The sequence below is a fragment of the Myotis davidii genome, unplaced genomic scaffold, assembly GCF_000327345.1.
Source record: "Myotis davidii unplaced genomic scaffold, ASM32734v1 scaffold685, whole genome shotgun sequence".
NCBI lineage: Eukaryota > Metazoa > Chordata > Mammalia > Chiroptera > Vespertilionidae > Myotis > Myotis davidii.
This window is the reverse complement of record NW_006295823.1, coordinates 34,049-39,523: the sequence shown is the minus strand read 5'-3', so window position 1 is coordinate 39,523 and position 5,475 is coordinate 34,049. Positions and strand designations below refer to the sequence as shown.

Here is a 5,475-nt window from a genome sequence, read left to right as displayed (position 1 = left end):
AGTCCATAGTTTTCAATCTCTCATCTCCGCAGACTACTGGCCAAGCCAATCACTCACCCACCGCTGGAGACAAAGTCCGGGCCAGCCAAGACATCTGGTCGACCCAATCTCTCCCCACCATGGCTCGAGACTAAGTCAGGCTCAGCCATCTGGTCGACCAGAGCCACCAAGCAACAGTTCTCCTGGCCACCCTTTTTGGGGAGTGCTGGTCGACCTCTGGGGAGGGGAAGGGGCGGGGAGAGGGGAGCCGGCCCTTGGCCCCACTTGGAAAGGGATGGCATCCACCGCCACCCACCCCCTCCTCCCTGTCCCAGCCTGGGCCCCAAGGCCACAGTGGGGTTCCGGAGAGGAGGCCAGGGCTGGCCGGTCTGGGCGCCAAAGGAAGGTGAATGGACGCCGAAGCCATTCCCCTCCCCTTCCTTCCTTGGTTGCCCTGAGGGGGATGGCCGCCCTGTCTGGGAAGGAAGAGAGGCCAGAGGGAGACAAACCTTTGTGTCCAGGGCTGACTTTCAATAGATCACAGTGAGGGAGCTGCTCTGCTACCTACGACATCCCGACCTAGAAGCCTGTGGTCTGGAAAGGTTTAGCACTAGGCTCCCCACCAACGTGGCTTCCCTGAAGGGCAAGGGGGCGGCCCCCTTTCCGACCACACCCCGTTTTCCAGGATGAAGGGCTCTCCGCACTGGACCCCGGTTACAATCTTTAGACCAGAATGCATAAGCATTCCAGCAGGCAGCTTAAGTACAACGAAAGCTGCTAGTAAATGTGTTTGAAAAAGAAAAACCAAGATTGAAGATGATTTATCTGTAGTTTTCACAATTAAACTATGAATAAATGATATCAACATTGTAATAAAGTCTTTTTTTTCCATCTCCCATGTTTTCAATGAGGGACCTTTCATTGAAGAAAATAGCTGTATTGTTCTTTCTGCTCATAGAACTCTTCCCTGGACCATATTTTTCTCACACAGGCTTAGCGGTGCTCGTTTTTGCTCTCTGAACTCTGAACTATTGCCACGTGCACAGCACAGAGAGGTTTACTTACTGCGGAACGTAATGCCAGAAATCTTCAGTAGGAGTCACATAGTTTTCATCACAGGAATAGTAAAACCATTGTTTTATCGGTGCTGGGAAGTATGATCTATACTTGTCTTCCTTGTATAGGAGTCCATGCTTTATTTCTGGAAATTCACAGGGATTTACTAGCAATTAAAACAAACAAAACACAGTACAAGTAATGTTTTACCTTAATAAAAATGTAATGAGAGATTCATTGTTTCATTGATGAATTATATTCTCATATGCATCTAATTACACTCATTGCATTAAGCTTTCTAGGACAAGAAATATTGTAACCTTCAGATGATGTGAATAACACTTGTTTTCTGATCATTTCACAATATATACAAACATCAAATCAGTATCTACATCATGATTATTTAAATGATATTTTATCTACATAAATCATCACTCTCCTTGTCATTGTTATGGACACTGAGCTCTGTGTCATGATGGTCATGGCCTCCTCTTTAAGGCACCTGACTGTCCACATTTATTAGGCCTTGGACTTGAATGAACACTGAGCCATTGACCTGTTATGTGTGTCATTTCATTTTCCATCCGTGGAAGATCCAGCTTAAGTGCGGGCCCCCTTTCCAATGAGCTGATACACAAGGAGCAGCGATGAGATGGTAGAGACAGAAAACACTGGAAAAGGGGCAGCCCCCCCAGGAATAAAGTGCCCTGTGGACTGAGGGGCGTGTGTGACAGGTGGGGCTTTAGAAAGTGCACAATGTCTCCCACATTCGTCCTCCTCATACAAGGGAGCCCCGTGCCCCTCCTTTGAGTGCGGGTGGAAATCAAAGACTGCATTGAAGTCCTCTGCTTTACCTTCTCAGTGAGGCAAAGATTTGGACCTCTTAGGTCCCTTTCATTTTTTAATTTTCAGTTTTTTAAATTGATTTCAGATGCACAAATTCATGCACCGGGCCTCTAGTATTTTAATATTTAAAAATCATTAATAACCATTTAATTAAGTTTGGTACTAGGAAGCTTCTTGATAACAGCTTTTATTTAAATCCACATGTGTTGCTATCTGCTGCCTCCTGCAATACCCCACACTAGGGATTGAGCCCCCCAAACTGGGCTGGTTCCTTGACTAAGAATTGAACCATGACCTCCTAGTTCACAGGTCAATGCTCAATCCCTGAGCCACGCCAGTCAGACAGATCCCCTGTATTTTTAAGTTTAAGAGAAGTAATTGCAGAATTAAGAGCAGGTGAAGATCTGGAGGGAACTTACAGCTACATCTTGGAGGAGGATCCCAGCCTTTGTCCGTACATTTTGCAGTATTTCCCCGGGAGGAAGGGAAAAAGCCACTTGTGCAGTAGTATGTGATTTCTTGTTCCAGTCCGTAGTTGGCCCTTTTAGGAAGGTAGTGACTGTTTGCAATTCTTGGTGGGTCACATGCTATTTCTGAAAAGTAAAAGGACATGCCCATTATGCAGAAATCACCTGAAAATCTTCAAGGACATGAGAATAAAGCGAATGTCATATTTTTGTTCTTTCCAAAGAGCAACAGGCCATTCAAACGAGCACCCTGTCCTTATATATATATCAGCAACGATTATATTAAAACTAGCAGAAAATATATGTGACCTTCTAACACAAGTGTTAAGTAAATTATGTCTCCAGAGTTTGATGTTAATTGACACTCACCTCAAATGAACCTGAAAAAAATGTTCATTTTTTTGCCAGGCCGGTGTGGCTTGGGGGTTGAGTATTGACCTATGAAGCAAGAAAGCATGGTTCAGGGCACATGCCTGGTTGGGGCCTTGATCCCCAGGAGTGGGTGTGAAGGAGGGAACCCATCAAGGATTATTTTTCATTCATCATTGATGTTTCTACTCTCTCTCCCTTTCCCTTTCTCTCTGAAGTCAATAAACTATATTTTAAAAATTAAAAATATATTTATTTTCTCTCACATTTTAACCTGCTATATCTATAAATCAGATTTTCATGTTACCAGTGCAGTCCAGTCTACATATCTTAGTTTTCATTTCATAATATAGCTACACTTAACACCAATGTATGAAGTCCAAAGCTGTGAGACACATATAAAAACACACATTTCCCTAAGAGACCAACCAAATGCTATTGGGAGAATCTTGTTAGATTAGTTAGGAATAGAAGAACTTCTGGTGGGTGCTTTCAAGCAGTGGGCATACATCCCTTGACAAATTGTAATTCTCTACTCTCATCATCTCCATGAGAGTAAACGGTGCTGTTAAAACATTGCCGGTGCCGGTGCCTCTGTCCAAAAGAGTAACAGCTGAGACTGTACAAAGTGTGAGGCCACATTGTTCCTACTGTGAGAAGCCATCATTGAGATTTGGAATAATAATTCCATATGGACACTCCCTGTTGTGATTCAGTAGAAACATCCAGTTTGTACAGGGGACGGATGAATTGGGCCAAAGGTGGTTTCTATGTAACCGGTCTCAGTACTTTTCATCATTCCAGCAAATGACTTATTGTGAGAGATTGTCCCTAATGAATGCAGAGACCAAAGTGTTGGTAAATTACCCTCCAATAACCCTAGTGGTGGGATCGACTCCTGGTCAAGGGTACACATGTCTCGGTGGCAGTTTCTATCCAAGGCCCTGGTTGGTACTTGGGGTAGAGGTACCCAGTCTCTCTCATATTGATGTCTCTCTCTGCCTCTCCCTTTACCCTTTTTTCTCTCTCTCTGCCTCTCCCTCTACCTTTTATCCTCTCTCTTTCTACCTCTCATTCTCCCCTTTTTTCTCTCTCTTTCTCTCCCTCTCTCTTTACCCTTTTTTCTCTCTCTTTCTACCTCTCCCTCTACCCTTTTTTGTCTCTCTCTTTCTCTCCCTTCTCCCTGCTGTCCTCTCACTCTAAAGATCAATGGAGAGAGGATTGAAAGATCAATCTTCATGTGGGGATTTAAAAAAAACAACTTAAAGACACATGATAAAGGTCAAATGCTACTTAAGAAGGAGCTAAATATTCCCGTCAGTTTCCACTCACCTTGTCCACGAGCCCAGGAGACCCACAGGGTGAGGATGACCGTGACTAGTAACTGCATGGCGGGCTCCCCGGGGGTGTTAGCACAGATCGTCCAGCGCTGCTGTTTGGGGTTTCAAATGAGCCCTTACCAAGTGTGAGGGAGACCTCGGATTTAAGTGAAATACCAGGATGGATACTAGTTGACTGAGGTCACTTGATAGATATCAAATTTCAGAGTTTTGGACCATCTGTAAATTTTCGTGAGTGATTTCACAGTGAATCATTTCTTGACTTCATTCCCTGACATGTATTTGTACAAATTTCCTTAGAAACGTTATACACTGGATCCAAAAGTGATATAAAACAATTTTCTTTAAATGAAACACTTCTTGAGGATGGGTGAGGCTCATTCTCAACCAGGAGATTCACTTGGGAGTAACTCTGACTGCCTGTCCCTGAGATGGTCTCGCGTCCTCTCGTTGCTCTCACTCAACTACAGTCCTTAGGGGCCTATGGACACCAGCCAGTGTATTCACACAGGGTACGTTCCTGTCTGTAGGACAGCACTGTTTTTTTGTAAACTCACAACAGACCACACCACCAAATCCAAGAATTTCAGCACACTCTTCACATTCAATATTTTTCACATGTTTTATTTCCCTTTAGAGAGAGAAGGAGGCAGAGGGAGAGATAGAAAGATTGAGGACACTTGGAATTGTTTTCATGTGCTTTCACAATGGGTTATGAGAAAACAGAAATTCAGTTCCCATATTGACTTAGGATCAGGGAAATTGTTCATTGACCAGATTAGTTAAGATTTGTCACTTTAAAATAACTGATTATTTTTTGTCAAATAGAAGAGCAAAGCTTCGACTCTGTCAAACAGTTCAAGCCCTACAGGTGGAAACAATGAGAACTGCCCTTCTTTGTCACAACAAGTCTCCTTCAGTCCACGATTCACTTCTGAATCCAGTTAGAGAATGTAGGGAAGGGGGAGGAGAGATGGAAAGAGAGAGAGAGAGAGAGAGAGAGAGAGAATATTGATGTGAGAGAGACACATCAATTGCTTGCGTCTTGCACATCCTCCAACTGGGATAGTCATCAAACCTGCAACACAGGTACATACCCTTGACCAGGAATCTAACCCTAGATCTTTTGGCCCACAGGCCAATTCTGTGACCACTGAACCACACCAGAAAGGGCAATTTTACTTTTTAATATTTTTATTGATTTCAAAAAGGAAGGGAGAGGGAGAGAGAGATCCAAACATCAATGATGAAAGAGAATTATTGGTCAGTTGCCTCCTGCAAGTCCCCCATTGGGGATCAAGCCTGCGACCCAGGCATGTGCCCTTGACTGGAATCGAACCCGGGACCCCTCAGTCCACAGGCTGACGCTCTATCCACTGAGCCAACACGGCCAGGGCTATCTTTCATTTATATAGTAT

General features: G+C 44.0%; 1 protein-coding gene and 1 non-coding gene across 2 annotated transcripts in view; both read right to left on the bottom strand.

The window, feature by feature from the left end:
• The window catches only part of LOC102753897 (complement factor H-related protein 4), a 16,695-nt gene that overhangs the window by 2,115 nt on the left and 9,105 nt on the right, over positions 1 to 5,475 (bottom strand). The gene's annotated exons all lie outside the window — the stretch shown is intronic.
• Positions 1,059 to 4,165, bottom strand: LOC102756147. Its single transcript, XR_001515055.1, has 3 exons — positions 4,050 to 4,165; positions 2,301 to 2,474; positions 1,059 to 1,201 (listed from the first exon to the last, which is right to left on the bottom strand). It is a non-coding gene; the product is annotated as an uncharacterized LOC102756147 (transcript).